Source organism: Periplaneta americana, chromosome 9 (assembly GCF_040183065.1).
Source record: "Periplaneta americana isolate PAMFEO1 chromosome 9, P.americana_PAMFEO1_priV1, whole genome shotgun sequence".
In the NCBI taxonomy this organism is placed as follows: domain Eukaryota; kingdom Metazoa; phylum Arthropoda; class Insecta; order Blattodea; family Blattidae; genus Periplaneta; species Periplaneta americana.
In genome coordinates, this window is record NC_091125.1 from 127,874,318 (window position 1) to 127,893,889 (window position 19,572).

The 19,572-nt window shown below is 35.8% G+C and overlaps 1 long non-coding RNA gene across 1 annotated transcript; it reads left to right on the forward strand.

The window, feature by feature from the left end:
- The first annotated feature begins 823 nt into the window (after positions 1 to 823).
- On the forward strand, positions 824 to 19,198 carry LOC138706480 (uncharacterized). The gene is made up of 3 exons (XR_011334017.1): positions 824 to 1,038; positions 13,512 to 13,747; positions 19,085 to 19,198. It is a non-coding gene; the product is annotated as an uncharacterized lncRNA (long non-coding RNA).
- Positions 19,199 to 19,572: the final 374 nt, after the last annotated feature.

Sequence of the window (19,572 nt, forward strand, 5' to 3'; positions counted from 1 at the left end):
GAAAACACAATTTCATGGAAATATTTATTGGAACAGATACAACAATTATTGAGCTATCTTTCAATATAATCTCCACCGGAATTGAGACTTTTTCATACCAAGGGATCGATTTTTGTATTCCTGTGTCATACAAGTCTGCCACCTGGGATCGGAACCAACGTGTGACAGCCGTCTGCACCTCTCTGTTGATCCCATGGTATGACAAAATTAATGTCTCAATTCCAGTGGGGAATATGTTGAAAAATAGCTCAACAATTGTTGTATCTGTTTCATTAAATTTTACCAGTGAAATTGCATTTTCTTTCTGTAAACTACCCCAGGGAAGTTTATTTTTATAGCTCTCGTAATTTCACTCGAGTGGCCAAAATTAGTATAAGCACTTGTTTTGATATTATTAACATGATGGAAGAAAAAAAAACTTTTTTATCTGCCCTCATGATAATGTTTGCTTGTTAGACATTATAGGTATGTACACCATAACCGGAAATTACAGTAAATTTCCTGTTTTTTTTTATTTTCTATTATTATAAAATTAGTATTCTTTGTTATTTAATTTATGTTTTTATTTTTAAAGCGAATTATGCAAGATAAATAATTATTCTCGCATGTTTATCAATGTTTTTAAAATATCGACGTGCTATTTATAGAGGATAAAGAAAGAAAACACAAGTCAAAGACGCAACCAAAATCTTTTCCTGTAGTAAGTACATGTAAACATAGATAATGTGTTGTTAAACTTCAATGTCAGAGAGATAAAGCCTTGTCGCCCTGACCTTGAAGCCACGTGAAGACAGAACTTCCCTCATATATATAGGCTAAGTACCACTAGTATTAAAGCAGACATTTTTAAATAATTGTAGTGTGAAGCTGCTGCATTCGAAATGTTCTCTCTCAAGACTTTCGTGATTTTGGGGCTTCTGGCTATGGCCAATGTGCTAGTTTATGGCTCTATGCTAACAGATGACACTTCAGAATCAGACTCTGACAGCAAGGGCAACTAAAAACGTCGCAACTTTTAGTACATTTTATATAACTAATGTAAGTATTTCTTGCATAAAAGTGATAACAAAGTATTAAAATTAAATATTGTTCATAAATTGTGTTTTATTAGTGCAAGAAACCATTAGTATCTTAAAATATAACACATAGTACTTCCTTATTATGTGTTTTACTTGATTTGCAACAATTTACAAATTAAATTCATATTCATGACTTAGTTTTAAAAGAATTAATCAAGAGAAATATATAACTATAAATTTGTGTGCAGTCAACTAAAAAGATAACTTTATTCTCATGTCGTTCTTATTAAAAAGTGAAGGTAAACAAAAGTAACAGGTACGAAACTCTCCTATTGGCTACTGCAGAAGAAATAAGATATTTTTAGTAACTCAATGTTATATGATTCATGGTTGAAATCAGATATTAATATCTTCAAACAGTGAATGTCCTCCTGATAAAATTCTGTCTGTAACTTCTGATTTGTTTTCAATTGTATTGAACATTTTACGAAAAACAGATAATAGTAGCGAATAATATAATATTGAAAATGTAATCCGAACTCGTTATCGTCGCCTCTCAATTAGTGAGAGTCCGTACTTTTTTCTGAAACATCAGTTCCGTACTACAATAGAAACACGTAGGTGAAAAGTGATGTGTAGAAAATTACGATTTTCTATGATAAACATCGCCAAGAAAAGCTTTCAACACGTGATGAGAAGAGAATTGTACGAAACACATTTTATAAGTCCTCTAAGAAATATCCTGAAATAAGAATTGATGGTATTATGGGAATTACAAGTGAATTTGCTGGTGTTCCGTTTCATTTTATTTGTACCATTACGCATAATATGTACTGTACACAGCATTTAATGAGCAACAGTTGTTTAATGAACTGTCCCAAGACAGGTTTGAACCTCGTAATTAGAGGGCGGATCTGTGTGCGTTATCCCTGAAGTTGAGTATGCATGGATTATTTTGCTACTGCTCGCGTCGCGTCTAACCTGTTTCGTTTTCTAACCGCACACAGATCCGTCCTCTACTCATAAGTCATAAGTGACACCAATAAGGCGTCTTTTAAATGATCCGAATGTCATTCAAGTGTTCTATGATTCTGCAATACTGAGCCTAGCTTATGCGCATAGTACGTGAATGTAAAGGCCAGTACAAAGCGGCACTCTGCTGAGGAACAGAATACCGTTACCTATCTCGCGCTTTCGTTTATCTCGACTTTTTAGTAAGAGCGGCAGAAGAATAGTTTCCCAAAAGCTGATATATACTTTCTTTTTATACGCATTACGCGTTTCGTGATAATTGCGTATCTCTCTCATGTTGTGAATAGTAGATACCCATGAGGGTACTTATCTTAATTTAGGGCTTCCGTCAGACACAGAATATTATAATCAATATTATAATAGTACATTATGCAACGGGCCTATAATGAAGGTAATTAAGAAGCGAGTATGGATATTTATGAAACGAGCGCAAGCGAGTTTCAGAATTTTCATACGAGCTTCTTAATTACCATTATAGGCGAGTTTCATACGACTTTTTATGCTCGACCATATTTCTAACTTGATATTATTAATTTTCTTTGTATCTGACCTTGACCAATGTCCCGTATGTTGTGAGATGTGCGCAGACGCGAAAGTATTGATTTTTTCCGAGGAACAATAATGTCATTTACCTTGATGTAATCCCGTTAAACTTGATAGAACCTTGATTATTGAATTCGACATTGAAAAACGAGATGACAAATTGAATTTATTTGAATATTATTTACAATTGCCGCTAATTATTATAGTAACAGAACATAACCTTCAGCGACAGTATTGGATTTCCAGCCCGTGACTTTTCGCTAATTCTCTTTCGATTGCATATCCGAGAATAATCGATACTTGCGGTTTTATAACGGTAGAAAGCTGACCTGTCATTGGCTGAACAGTTGTAACCTGAGTCGTCATTGGCTGAAAGACCTGACCTTTAATGAATAGGTGTACTTTAATGACATGCATTAAAGGTCTGCTACCAGGTGTATAATTACTACATTTCGGCATGGTCGAGCATAAAAATATTAATAGAGTATGATTTAAAAAATTAGATATTGTACAAGCATGAAGTGAAATAGCTTTGCACATTTTCAGAGCGAATAGCTATTGTTGTATGTAACAAAAAAAACTATAATATCATACTGGTGGAAAGTTCATAGTTTTTTCAGAAAAATGTTTTTTCCAAATGTTTAACAACCTCTTATTCGGTAACTATTGCGAGTAAGATCGTGATTTTTGTCGATATTGATAGGAAATCTAATAAAGAATCATTTAACCCTCTGGCGTATTTCAATAGCGTGGAAGGTTTTCGTATACATTTAATTTTAAAAACCTCTAAATTCAAGCCACTGCATGATTCGAACTGGTGGAAATGTCGAAGCAGAGAACAGCTCACGTACCGAGACACAGGGAGTTCGTTTATCTGTTATATCTGTATCACGAGGAGAGTGTGTTAGCGGCGATGTTGCCGGACTGCTGAAACTTCAAACTTAATTTTCTAATTAAGTGTGCATTTAATCACAAAACACAATATAGGTTTTCTATTCATTTACGTGTACCCTATCGTCCCTTTCAATATGCAAGATTATTTAACTTCCACCCTGTATATATTTCCCTGTCCCTTCCTCTCGGACTTACAACTCACTCTTGAGTATTTTTTATTTAAATTTTAAAATTAAGTTGCATATGAGGATTATTAGTTATACAAATTAGCAATAAATAATATGATTTCTTATTGTAAGGTCCGAGTACGTGACGATTGTTGAAATATATTTTAAAATTACCAGTAATAGATTCAACCTCTTAAAGAACTCTACAAAATTTTGGAGTGAGTGAGTGAGTGAGTGAGTGAGTGAGTGAGTGAGTGAGTGAGTGAGTGAGTGAGTGAGTGAGTGAGTGAGTGAGTGAGTGAGTGAGTGAGTGAGTGAGTGAGTGAGTGAGTGAGTGAGTGAGTGAGTGAGTGAGTGAGTGAGTGAGTGAGTGAGTGAGTGAGCGAGTGAGTGAGATATGCGGAAGAAAACATTTACAGTACATTTACTGTTGCTACTCAGTCCTCTCACCTCTCAGCGTACTGAGACGATCTTTTGAATCACTCTGTATGATAAAGCCTATACCTATTTATAGACCATTAAGACTTAAAACGATTTTTTGAAGAAGTTTTCGATTCGACGCCTAATTTATGTAAATTTTTTTGGCACGTTATACATAACAATTCATTCATAACATGATAATATGATTATAAGAAACAAAATCATGAAAGAAACAATATAATTCCGATTTTTAATAAATCGCCTTTTTATGTGAAGACCTATCAACTCATTTATTTATTTATTTATTTATTTATTTATTTATTTATTTATTTATTTATTTATTTATTTATTTATTTATTTATTTATTTATGTATCTGTCTGTCTATTTATTTATTTCCTTTGAATTATCTATTTTTTATTTATTTGATTAGGCTTGAAAATTTTATTCAATCCACCTCGAAAATCAATTATATTTAAATGAAAATCCCTTTCACTGTTACATTATATAATATGCCACTGCCGATATTTGAAATTAATATGCTCCACTTTCCGACAATCTAGATTCTAGAGCCACAGGTCATGGATTGGACGCAATTTCCAAACAAGAAGTGCATTGACTGCACCAATTACAAAGAGCATTGGAAATTTCCTCACTAGATTATATAGATATATCTGATCATATGGAAATGGGAATGCCCCACAATTCATTGGTTGTTAGTGTAACAGTGGCCCACAGGTCTTCATAACCAAACACGCAATTACTCGCATGTTATAGTTATAAAACATTACTACTGAAAGAAAAATTAACCAAGTTTCTAAGGCGTTTATTTTACATAATATTTAACGACATTTTCACTACATAGTTACGATATAGCGTTATTATATGACAAGAAGAGCATGCTTATGGATAAGAACAGTCTTAGCTTATTTATCCAAATGTTCACATACAATGGTTGATAAAAATTGCGTATAGAGCGAGTCAAATCTATGGGATCGGCATTCCTGCAGCCCCTCGATACTACAGTCTGTAAGCAGACTTCCAGCCCTCGCGGATAAAATGTTCTTGCCTTCTTACAACACAACAGTCTGGCAAGTGATCTTTTGAGTAACTAGTGAAGTGTTTACTTAAGAAAAAGGAGAGAATCTTAATTAAATTTCGGAACAATTGATTAATTGATTTCAATCTTTCAAGAGGGCTCTATTTAGCCACCTCCAACGCTATAAGTTTTCATAATTAATTTGGTAGAATTTAACATTAAGAAACATATCTAATTGTATCAGAGTGCCCTTAACAACTGTGATTTTTTTTTAGAAAAATAATATTAGTAGTAGTAGTAGTAGTAGTAGTAGTAGTAGTAGTAGTAGTAGTAATAGTAGTAGTAGTAGTAGTAGCAGTAGTACAGAAACATTATTATGACGTGAGGCGACAAAATGGTGGGGGACTCGTGGCTCACTGCTAGCGTGGTTTCCGGCGAGCGCATAACCATTTCTCCGGCACTTCTGCAATATAATTATAACAGTACTAACAATAAATGTTCAGTAATTTGGATTTACCAAGCTCACAGTCGTTGCTGAAAATGGCCCCCATCTGCCGCCACACACAACTGACATCTTCTGATAAACGAATGAACAACATATCATTGATAGCCTCGATTTCTTCTCCTACATAGTCTGCTATTTGTTTCGACAGAAGGCACAGGCCTGTTTCGAAACTTTATTCGAAATTTACGTCTTGTTTTCGCACACGACGTACATATTGTACACATACATACGTTCACGCAATGAGAATTTGTTGGTAGGCATTACCTAAATACACAATAATCACTAAACTTTATACTTTTTTACACTTGAAGAATCAAGACTTGTGTAACACGACTTGTGACTACAGCGAATGCCATATGGCGACATAGAATCTGCCGTGCCTCTAACAGCCCGTGTATCGCAGACCGCGCAGGGAGCGGGCCGCCAGTAACCTGCCGTTTTCCCGCCTCACGTTATAATAATGTCTCTGTAGTAGTAGCAGTGGTAGTAGTAGTAGTAGTAGTAGTAGTAGTAGTAGTAGTAGTAGTAGTTTAGTTATTTAACGATACTGTATCAGCTACTAGATTATTTAACGTCGATGGAATTGTTGACAGCGGGATGTTATTTGGTGAGATGAAGCCGAAGATTAGCCTTACCTCGGAAAAAACTAAACTAGATAATCGAGCTCACGCCCAAGCGGAGTCCCGGATTAGCACACAAATGCGCTACCGTCTGATCTACCTACTACTACTATTACTACTACTACTACTACTACTACCACCACCACTGCTACTACTACTACTACTACTACTACTACTACTACTACTACTACTACTACTACTACTACTACTACTACTACAATCACTATGAAAACATAATTACATCATATTACAGAAAATAACACAAGTTTACTCCGCAAATCTTCTGTGTGGCATAAAATCGTACAGTTGTTAACTTCCTACGCTTTCCTTTCCCCTTCAGCAACGCTGCCAAATCCCAAGAGACTACATTCACACTGCTACCCATTCTTGAAGACACAGTTGCTTTCTTCAGAATATTAGTGGTTTTCTTTACTTCTTTATATTCTGTCAGTGTTCTCCTCCGTTCCCCTTTGACTTAAATACTGCACGATATGTGTAATTTCTGTAGTTTAGTTCAGGTACAGAAATAGGACCTCGTATCAAGTTCACTTATGTATTTGTTTGTTCCAAAGAGTTTGGCTCTTAATAAAATGAATTCTTCATTTTCCAGATTATATTATGTTCTGTTAAAATCTTTATTTAGATATACATATTATGTGTATTTTATTCATCTAAAATGTTTAATACAATAAATACTCCTTACGGGTCTAAATTACTTATTTACTAATAATAATTTTATTTTATAATAATTATAGAGTTACCTCTGATTGAGGTTCTGGTTGATATGTACAGTACATCTATTATCAGGCAATACATCTCACTTGACAATATGTGTCAGAGGAAAAACAATTTGTTTGTATAGGCCTAGGTCTACATCTGAAGTCTGATTAGCTAATCGGCGACGTATGCAATGGAGAAGGAAAGGAACTGGCTACCCTACAATTTGTTAGTCAAGACTCGTAGATGAACATTATTCAACGTTAAAAATATTCTTAAAACAACAGATGGTGATAGACGTATAGTATATTACCGTGTTTATTCTCTTATTAGACCCCTCTACTTTAAAAGCGAAATGTAAAAAACATATATCCGCATATTAGACCCCTCAGACATTTTTACAATACATGGCTCTAGGTTCTGGATCCCTGAACTAGACTCTTGCACAATAATGTACATTATCAATAACAAATGTTCATGGAAAGACTGAAATGTAAAACCCGCTCTGCCCCGTTGTCCCATCACTTCTCCAATGAAATTGTCTCCGCGTTGACAAAAAGTAACATCTCTCTTTATCTGTTTATCCTCAAACTACTTAACATACTCTCTATCCCGTTAGTTCTTGCATTTTCGTAGCACGGACAAAGAGACAAATTCCCTTTCTTCTTCTACAGTTGCTATCGGTTTTCGCATATCATACTTCCGAAGTAATTCATAGAAAGATATTGGTGTCAGGTATGAATGTAAAAATGAAAAACAACGAGCGAGATATTGTGCCATTTAAACTGAAAGTATAGTAATAGAATACGGGGAGAAAAAATACATATGTATTTTTTAATTAATTTCTATATTTAGGTCTACTATTACCTAAATTTAAAAACTTTATTTCGTTACTGCTTTTTACATATGCGCTTATAAGATGTAAGATGGGTTTAATATGTAAATACGGTACTTATCAACATATTTTATCAATAAGATGTAGGCTAAAAACTGAAGGTGCCATTAGCTAGTAAGTGAAGGTTTTTAACTATCTTGGTATCGAAATATTCTCTATAAAAGTTGTCATAATTTTGGATAGACAAACTCACGTAATTAAAATAAACAATATGCAAAACGACCACGTAATTCGTAGGACGGCATCCTAAGTGTGCAATGAATTGAGGTATGGATCCTGTAATTTGCCGTAGAAGATTGTAAAAAAAATTAAAGATACCCATTCTGTGACAAATTAGCGTTGTGGCATACCAAAGACCGTAGAAAACGATAGGCTATCTGACTGCTGCGATGACTCTGTCTAGAAATTGGTTTATATCTGAATAAATTCCACTCTTTTATGAACAAAACTGTATTATTGTTTTTCTATAAATTTTCTAACAAAGTTAGAGGACTTTCAAATCCTTATATATAATATCGAATAACAAACTAGTTAACATTATTTAAAAAATCGTGCTCTAAACAGAAAACTCCCAAAATATTGGAGGGGAAACTTGGTCTGATGATCTTTGTATCCAACGATGTACTTTGTATCTTTGTATCCAACGATGTACTTTGTATAACTTATTGGATTAAAATGACTTATTAACTTATTAACTTAAAACATATAGAGGAGACGGCCTACAGATATGGAAGGTAGCTGCAAATTATACTGAATAAACAGTCGCCGACAGCCTAAAAGAAGTGGTCCTCCGCCTTGGGTGAATGGCAGGCGAATGGCTAATAACTCATCACCGTAAAAAAAACAGCTTGTTATGAAACCCTAAAATAAACCTCGGAATGGTACTTATTCTATGGCACGACCACAGGTTATGAGATTTGGTACTTGAAACGTTACAAGTCTATATAAAAAAGGAGGGATAACATCAGTAGCAAAAGAACTAGCTAGATATAGACCAGACTTTGTGCGAGTACAGGAGGCTAAGTTAGGTGGGAATAGCATATCACAAATAGGAGATTACTTCTTGTGTTATGGGGAAGGAAACAATAATCACCAACTAGAAACAGGATTTTTATTGGAAATATAAAAATTGGAAATTTATCCTTTGAAGAGGTGGAAAAATTCAAATATCTGGGACCAACAGTAACAAATATAAATGACACTCGGGAGGAAATTAAACGCAGAATAAATGCGGGAAATACCTGTTATTATTCGGTTGAGAAGCTTTTGTCATCTAATCTGCTCTCAAAAAATCTGAAAGATAGAATTTATAAAACAGTTATATTACTGGTTTTTCTGTACGGTTGTGAAACTTGGACTTTCACTTTGAGAGAGGAACAGAAGTTAAGGGTGTTTGAGAATAATGTTTATAAGAAAATATTTGGGGTTAAGAGGGATGAAGTTACAGGAGAATGGACAAAGTTACACAACGCAGAACTGCACGCATTGTATTCTTCACTTGACCTAATTAGAAACATTAAATTCAAACTTTTGAGATGAGCAGGGCATGTAGCACTTATGGGCGAATACAGAAATGCATATAGAGGGTTAGTTGGGAGGCCGAGACGTAAATGGGAGAATAATTATTAACTGGATTTGAGGGAGGTGGGATATGATGGTAGGGACTGAATTAATCTTGCTCAGGATAGGGACCGATGGTGGGCTTATGTGAGAGCGGCAATAAACCTCCGGGTTCTCTAAAAGCCATTTGTAAGTAACTAAGTAACTTAAATCATTTTCGTTCCTCATGTTATTTTCTGTTTCTGTATTTCTTCATTTATTAACACATGCCTTACTTAAGGCTTTATTATTTCTGTGTGCTGGACTGATTCTTCATGTTATAAAGATTTGTTTTATCGGAAAGTAAATTTAACTTTAACTGCATCTTTCTTTATGACACTTATACACCAATGTACGTTGTTACGTCACGAATACAATCAGGTCAATTAGGATGTATATAAGGAGTAATCCAACCCCGTGGTAATTACTCTGCTTCCAGCCATCACATTTGTAAGTATTTGCCTTGCAAAATTATATAATTCTACACTACTCTGTAGTCTAGAAAATGAAAGCATGTAATAGTAGCATAGACCTCACAACATGTTTAAATGTTGTCAGTTCTTATGTTGGTTTTCTGATAGGAAATTATCTAGATTAGCCTCTACGTAAAGATTAATGTTTTGGTCCTACAGAATTTATCTGTTATGGTAACAAATTGTTGTTAAGCTAAGAGGAGAAAAATTCTTTCCGGGGCAGTTGACTTTATATAAGAGTCTTCTTTCAATTTCTGAATTTGTTTTGCGTTTATCTCCAATATTGAACTAAAATATTCAAAATATTCAACATTTTCATCATTTTTTCCAACGTCAGTTTTATGGAAATTTACTTACTTACTTACTTACAAATGGCTTTTAAGGAACCCGCAGGTTCATTGCCGCCCTCACATGAGCCCGCCATCGGTCCCTATCCTGTGCAAGATTAATCCAGTCTCTATCATCATATCCTACCTCCCTCAAATCCATTTTAATATTATCCTCCCACCTACGTCTCCGCCTCCCCAAAAGTCTTTTTTCCTCCGATCTCCCAACTAACACTCTATACGCATTTCTTATCGAAATTTACTTACTTACAAATGGCTTTTAAGGAACCCAAAGGTTCATTGCCGCCCTCACATAAGCCCGCCATCGGTCCCTATCCTGTGCAAGATTAATCCAGTCTCTATCATCATATCCCACCTCCTTCAAATCCATTTTAATATTATCCTCCCATCTACGTCTCGGCCTCCCTAAAGGTCTTTTTCCCTCCGGTCTATATGCATTTCTGGATTCGCCCATACGTGCTATATGCCCTGCCCATCTCAAACGTCTGGATTTTAAGTTCCTAATTATGTCAGGTGAAGAATACAATGCGTGCAGTTCTGTGTTGTGTAACTTTCTCCATTCTCCTGTAACTTCATCCCACTTAGCCCCAAATACTTTCCTAAGCACCTTATTCTCAAACACCCTTAACCTATGTTCCTCTCTGAGAGTGAGAGTCCAAGTTTCACAACCATACAGAACAACCGGTAATATAACTGTTTTATAAATTCTAACTTTCAGATTTTTGGACAGCAGACTGAATGATAAGAGCTTTCAACCGAATAATAACACGCATTTCCCATATTTATCCTGCGTTTAATTTCCTCCCGAGTGTCATTTATATTTGTTACTGTTGCTCCAAGATATTTGAATTTTTCCACCTCTTCGAAGGATAAATCTCCAATTTTTATATTTCCATTTCGTACAATATTCTGGTCACGAGACATAATCATATACTTTGTCTTTTCGGGATTTACTTCCAAACCGATCGCTTTACTTGCTTCAAGTAAAATTTCCGTGTTTTCCTAATCGTTTGTGTATTTTCTCCTAACATATTCACGTCATCTGCATAGACAAGAAGCTGATGTAACCCGTTCAATTCCAAACCCTGTATTATGTAATAATGTACATTTATGTAATAATAATAATAATAATAATAATAATAATAATAATAATAATGATAATAATAGACTAATAATAATAATTTACAAATGTTTTTAGGACCCCGGAGGTTCATTGCCGCCCTCATATAAGCCCGTCATCGGTCCCTATCCTGAGCAAGATTAATCCAGTCCCTAGCAACACATCCAAACTCCCTCAAATCCATTTTAATATTATCCTCCCACCTACGTCTCGGCCATAATAATAATAATAATAATAATAATAATAATAATAATAATAATAATAATACATTCACAGGTTTAGCTCAAGCAGTAGAGCGCTTGTCTACAGGTCCAGGGCTGCACTTGGACAGGTTCACAGCCCGCTTGGGTTGATGACATGGTTTGGATATTTCCGAGATATTCCCCACTGTAAGGCGAATGTCAGATAATCTCATAAGGAATTGTCAGACTCATCTCGCTGAATATCATCTCGTTATCATAAACGTCACTAAGTCTAGATAACCTAGTAGTTATAGGCTACAGCGTCCTTGAATATTCAAATAGAAAAATAATACGATTATTAACTAGCTCCAGGATCGAGTAATTTGTCCTGATTCGTCCTCATACACGTGTCAGGATTTCAGCTGTCATCAAAAGGTTTCAAGTAGTAGGATCCTTTATTTTATTGCCAGCATGACGCAATGTCAACGTTAAAGAATGTTTCCCAACGTCAGATCTTGACTCAAATTTTATTAAGGTTGCCGGGAACATACGCATCAGATATGCTTGCATAGCCGACCTAGACTATCGATCCGTAACCTCACGTGCATTTTATTCATATAGCTAATTTTGATTAATAATGGCATATACACAATTATACTTTTACTTCATAATGAGTACTAACCTGTGATGCAGCTATTCTTGTTCAAGATGGTGTCGTTTGCATTCACACATTCTCGATATCTCTTGATGAAATTGTTATTCGCACGCAAAAGTTCTACGTATTTCCGTAATGCTTGCAATTTCTCTTCTTATATTGCTCCTAAGTTCGTCTAGCCTATAGTGTGGGAGTTATTCCTGCATACTCTATATTTTAGAGTTATTTAGGGTCTGTATAACAATAATTTCAACAAAGAAGTGCATAAATGCAGATGAACACCACTTTAAACAACTCCTATTACACAGATCAGTATTCATTATGAAATAGAAATATAATTGTTTGCATGATATTATTATTATTATTATTATTATTATTATTATTATTATTATTATTATTATTATTATTATTATTATTATTCAGAGTTATATGAGTAAAGATTACAGTGTCCGCTGGCCATGTAAGAATGTTTCGATGCTTCTGTTGCCGCCCAAGAGCCGAAATGAACACTGTATATTTCATAAAATCTTGAAAAATGTTGGAGTATATAGGAACTAATAGCCTACACATATTTTCGTAATCAGTGATAAATTCGCGTCATGTTAAAGACATTGAAATAATATTAATTAATATTTCTTCCATTGCAACATTTCATTTTGGGTTCTGTTCAGGGACGTCGCTAGGGGGGTGCGAAAGGGTGCGCAAGCACCCCATAAAAATCGGAGCACCCCTTCCCGCACCCCAAAGGGCAATTTATTAACAAAAAACTAGGCATAAATTATTTTGAAGAACAAACAATTTCTTGGATGTGAAAAAACTACGTCCCATAGTGTATCGTAATGGATGTGAGGAGCAATAATAATAATAATAATAATAATAATAATAATAAACAGATGTATAGTATGCGCGCAAGTGCATGAAAGAACATTTTGGATTTTTTATGTACCACATTTTTACAGCTCGCACCCCATCTGCACCCCCCTTGCTCTAATCCTGGCGACGTCACTGGTTCTGTTGCTTATTTAGTCTACCCTCTAAAAATGTAGGCAAACGGTTGTTTAAGACGACGTAAGACAAATGTAAGACACGCAGTAGGACACACATTTAGTTCCTATGTAAATTTTTTTAAATATCGACATTCCTACTGGAATGTTGATTCGAGGTCACCAAATAATAATCATTTCAAAACAGTAAGCTGTCAAACAAAGTACGAACTCCTGTTTTGGTAGAATAAAACATTGTTCAACTGTGATACGATTATGAACGTATTCTGTTATTCTCTGCAGACATACCGACTCACATAACCCATCCGACCGTCACGATGATGTCAGTGAAGACAATGCTCGTCCTAGTGGTGCTGGTGGCTCTAATCAGCGACCCCTACAACTCCGTGACGGCCTACAAGCGAGACGGGTCTTCGGAGTCATCGGAGTCATCAGAGTCATCTCACTCTCACCGCGGTCGCCACGGGTCGCACTCATCCACGTCACACAACAGACAAGACGGCTCCATGGTTCATAATGTGAGTAGAGCACTGCTTCGTCAGATATTCTTCTAAACTGCAGCACAGAACAAAAATACGCGTGTGCGGTCTTGAGATAACGTTTACATTACTTTGGATTTTGTCCAATACGAATGTATTGTAAACATGTTTTCAATACATCCGGAACTTTTGTGTAAAACATTTGAAATCAGACGATCTAGAGCAAGCCTGCAGAACTCGCAAAGTAGGGGAACTATAACGTCAGCCTCACTCCACTTCTATTGGGGATGATCGACTTCCGCCCCGAGAATGAATATTGATGCAGCCGAGCGTAACTAGAACGCCGTGACCGCACAGGTAGAAAAGGCGGGTGGGGTAAAAGCTCTCAAGAGCTGCAGTTCTGCAGGCCTGACCTAGTGAAAGCGGTTAACGCGGAATTCCTACAAAAAATCAGGTTGCTTCCCTCCCGAAAAATGACACAGCCCTTTTCCCTTCCAATTTATCGTTATTCATAGTTAGTGTAGTCTGATTTCCTCCACAGCATATATGAAGACTTCGGTGCAAAAACCGGTCAAGTTCAGAAATGAAAATTTTACAGAAGTTACAAAAAAAAAACTTTCCACGAAAATTGAATATGCGTTAATTTCAAACTGATTTTTATATGATAATTTAGGAAATTAGTGGATTTGTATTTCAATTAAAATACCTACATTTAGCTAAACTATGTGAATGCACATTGCATGGAAATAAAATTACTAATTGAATAGCTTATCTCTCTAGATATACTTCACTCCTTCACTTTCATTTTACTGTATTATATAAAAATGAATATATTATAACACTTTTACAATAATTTCAAATAGCAATAAGATATTATCACCCTTGCACATAGAAATGGAAATGACCTATTTTGAAAGGATTAGTAATTGCAACACATACAGAGTGTTGGAAATGGTCGTTTTTGATACAATATTGACATTAGTATGACATGGAATTATCCGGTTTTGGTTGAAAATACTGATTTCACCATACTGTTTCTCATGGACATGACCAAGTTAGAACAAAAACAGAAACATATTCAGAAAGGTGCCTCTCTAAACATACTGAAACCATAAAAGAAACTCAACTTTTGCTTTCGGTGGAAATGACAGGTTTTGGTTGCAACCTCCATGTATGTTATTTTATTTAATGTAATAGCAAATCCTCGTATTGTATTGTATTGTATTTATTAACATTCCATGGTATTCTTACATTGCTTTACAGCTAGAATATGGAACAAGTCAAAAAACTTAATACTATTATAAAGTCTTAATTTATAGTCACAGTCTAGATCAGCGATGCCCAACCTTAACCGCAAGAGGAGTCGGCGGATTTACCTCCACCCTCTCTTTACGAAGCTACTACGCATTCATGTACTCATGACGTCACGAACTTCTCTTATTACAGTGGCGGCTTCAGTTAATTTCAATATCATTATTTTGTGATGGAAAGAAAATCAAATAAGCATCTTGAACACCTTTTCTGTTAGTGGCTTTGTTGTCACTGTTTACTTCCAACCAGTTCGTCAATGTTTGCCGCAAAGGATGGACAACAGAGTCTTAAAAGGTGGACCAAATGTTCGTGCCCTACTCTATTACGAGATTGGCTTTTTATTTGATTCATTCTCGAGAACATCTACTCGCAGATATATGTAGAACCAAAGATTGTCATTAAATTCGCAGCAAACATTCGCAATCTGGGAAATGTTTCCCTGGGTAAAGATTTAAACAAATCCCAACCTTCTTTCTGAGAACATTTCGTGGCTGTAGAATTCTGCAAAGCAACTAGTTCCATTTCCAGATCATGCTGAGCATCTTTGCAAGCAAAATTGAACGGGTTGTTAAAAAGACTAATTTTCGCCTCTATTGTTTTCAAGTCCCGAAATTTGGACTCGAAAGTGTCATATAGTTCCTTTATAATTGTTACATATTTTTCTAACAGAGTGACATTTATTGTAAAAATTGATTCCAAGGAATGAAAATGATATAAGTCGCCAGTTTCCAGTTGACTTTGCCATAGTGTTAATTTTGTCATAAATGTATTCACTGCGTCAGATAAACTAATTACGTTTTTATCTTTCCCCTGCAAACTCATATTTAGGATATCAAGGTGATGAAATAGATCGGTCGAAAAAGCCAGGTCACACAGCCATTCTTCTTGAGTTAGTTCTGGAACTTCATGGCCCTACAAATAAATATTATAAATTGTAACAAACCAGTTATATTTTAGGGGTACGTTATAATGGATACTAAATATGAGTATTTTACATTTTTATGCTTACTTGTTTTTTCATGAAGTTATTTTCGAAGTGCCGTTTAATATTATATCGTGAAACCCACGATAAATGAGTTTTGCAAATAAGACACTTGACCGTCGTTTCCTCTGCAACACAAAAATATTCTTCCTCCCACTCTTTCTGGAAAATGGTATGTTTGGTTGCCTTGGAACCTGCCATTACAGTCAGCCGCCCCTGAGTGAATAAAAGTAGGGGAAGTGGTTCATCCACGGTCATGCCTCCAAACGAAGGAGGTGGGGTAAAGCCACGCTGTGACGTCATTAGCTCTTATGAGAAGGGGTTGGGCATCGCTGGTCTAGATGAAATATTTATTTCCCAAAATTTCATCTTGTTAACACCAACTCCTCCGTCTCTGTACGCTAAAGATTGGTAATATCCTGATATGAATAATATTGTGATAGTTCTTTTTGAGAATTTTACTGAGGAGAGGAAGGTCGGTTTTTTGATCAACACATTAAAGGAATGTTCGTGGACAAACTGCTGCACAAAACCGGTCCTTGTCTCGCTCAGTGAAATTGTAATAAATTCTCAAAAAGAACTATGACAATATTACTCGTATCACAATATTACCAACTTTTACCCTATAACCACTGCAGTTGTAGAGCGTCGCTAAATAAGAGACTCTAACAAAAAGGTTAGGAATATGAATCTTCAGATAGTCTAATATTGCATCACTAGATTCGCATTAATCTTCTCAATTTGGTGTTATTCTATTAAATGGACCATTCAAACTAGCAAAAGTGATCTGATGTGTAAATGATGAAGCAGTTTTTATATGGGAATGAAAATAGAGATAAGAGGTGCTTGGTTCTCAGATTGTCTCAATATCTGAATTGCTGAAATGAAAGAGAAGTCTGAATCCTGGACGCACAAGAGATTTGACCCCGCGTATACGAGACTGACAAATCGCATTTTGTTTACAGTGCTTGGTTATCCTTCAAAGTAAGTAGTCAGGCATTAATGATTTTCTAAAAATAGAGTAAGAGGATAATTAAAACAGGAATTTAAGAGGGTTGCTTCCCCGTCAAGTGTATCATTAATACCAGCTGCAACATTGTTTCATATAGGCCAGTCAAGGTATTAACTCCTCCTCCCTTATTACAAGGGATGTTACTATGTGCTCCTGTTTTCATCCTGATAAAAAAAAAACAGAATTCTCGAGACTTCTGCCGATAATGAAGAGGCAGCGACTTTTGTACAAGTCTCTCCCAAGAAAATAGATCACATCTTAGAAGCAGTTTAAAGACATGTTAAGAGTTAAAACAGATTACACATTTCTGATAACAAGCAAGTAAACTTCTAAGACAACCATTTCTAAAAGCAGATCTTTCAACGTTAAATAAGAATGTTAAAAATTCACTATTCTACAGAGCGTGCGAAAAATACTTTTAACACTGACTTGCAACAGCTTGCACCGCTTGTCATTTGTTTCCCACTAGATGTCACACGGCAGCATTCGCAACCGATCAATAAAGAGGATCGAAGCCAAGCCTACTATTATCACTATTTTTTGGTTAATAAAGTTATACAAATTAAATAAATTGTTCCAACGACTATTTTATTAATAACAATAACTTTTCACTACTGGTAACATACTTGCTAGAATTTATGGGAAGTAGATATTAGAGTCTGAAACATCGTCTGAACAAGTGAGAAGAATCTTTTCGCTGTACTTCAGCATTATCTATCCATTTATTTTTTTTAATTTGGTTATTTAACGATGCTGTATCAACTACTGGGTTATTTAGCGTCGATGAAATTGGTGATAGCGAGAAGGGAATTTAGCGAGATGCAGCCGAGGATTCGCCATGGATCATCTGACATTTGCTTTACGGCTGGGTAAAACCTCGGAAAAAACCCAATCAGGTAATCAGCCCAAGCGGGAATCGAATCCACTCTCGAGTACAACTTCGGATCAGCAAGCAAACGTGCTACCGCCCGAGCTACGCCGGTGGCCTCTTTATCTTTCCCTATCCCATAAACCTGTCACAGGATATATCATATTGCTTCCTCGGTTTTGCTGGTAATAATTCCAATGTTATTCTTCCTGCAGGTTCTTTATTTCATCCGATTCACTTTCAGAACTATTATTAATTTTCGAGCGCCATTTTCAAATTCCAGGCATAATATTCTACAAATTTACCGCCAGATGGCATTCAGTGCCACACTTGTCATATCGATCAACACTCTAACGACAGTTCATAAATTTTTCGCCAGATAACACATCCAGCACATCCAATTAATATTGTTGTTGTTTATAGTCAACTGCCCGAAGAAAGGTCTGGACCCTACAAGTGACACCAACAAGGCATCACTTATGAGGCAACTAGGCCAAAAGATAATGGGGTAGGATGACCAGTTCCTTTCCTCCTCCATTGTATACATCGCTGACTAGATACATATTACACTAATCAGACTTCAGATGTATACAAACAATTGTTCTTCCTCTGACACATATCGTCAAGTGAGATGTACTGCCTGATAAATAATAGAAGTAGCCTATATATTAGTCAGAACCTCAATCAGAAGTAATGTAAATAAATTATGAAATTATCTAATGTATTTATAAACAATGAACGGCTATCTAAAAATAGTGTGCGACACATGTTAAAAAGTATTTTGTTCGTAGGGTTGCTACTCTCGGCTTGTAGCCTCGTTTCGCGAACATCCAAACTTACAAAATAATATTCCATTTTTAGCACTTGTATCGTAAATAACTATTCTCGAGTTATGGCAGAGACAAAGAGGAAGAATAATGTAGTTTCGCATGCTTGTTTGTCTGCTGATGCGGAGATGAGCTTGGGTGTGCTTTCGATTCGATCTTGTTGGGATTTCTCCGAGGTTTTCCCCAACTGTAATCCAATGTCAGATAATCCATAGCGAATCCTCCTGCTATCACCAACTACATCGATGCTAAGTTAAATAACTTATTTTAAAATTTTCAAACATTTCATAGGCCTATACTTACACCCGTATTATAAAATATTATGTATGTTGAATTCGCTTTCTTTGCTAATTCGTATTTCTTTTATTGTTTCCAGAGATACTGATGCCTGCCAAATTACACCTGGAGCGCTCGAACTACGGATTCCTGACCGGCATTGCTCACTATAACCATACTCTGTTTAAATAAAAAACTATTTAACAGCTGTTAACTGACGTTCTCTTTATTTTATGCACACATTCTGTATTTCCTTCTCCCGAAATTTACAGATCAGTGTCATGGAAATGACAATTTTCTCATTGTGTGTTTTAGGAGTGTAACAATAAGTCAGTTTTTCATTACTTGCCACTTATAGAAGCCGTTCCACGGTGATTAAACCATGGCCTTAGATGCGCTGTGAACGAAAATGCGTCTACTCCGTAAAATTTCCACGTGCTGCCGCTCACATAACCCGCGCGAGATGACTAGGCCATGCTTCAACTACGGTGGAACGGTTTCTATTTCTTTCAGCCATCGACGTAGCTTTGACATTATTGCATTTTCTTACTGATCCGGGGCTGCGCTCAATTCCCTCTTTGGCTGATT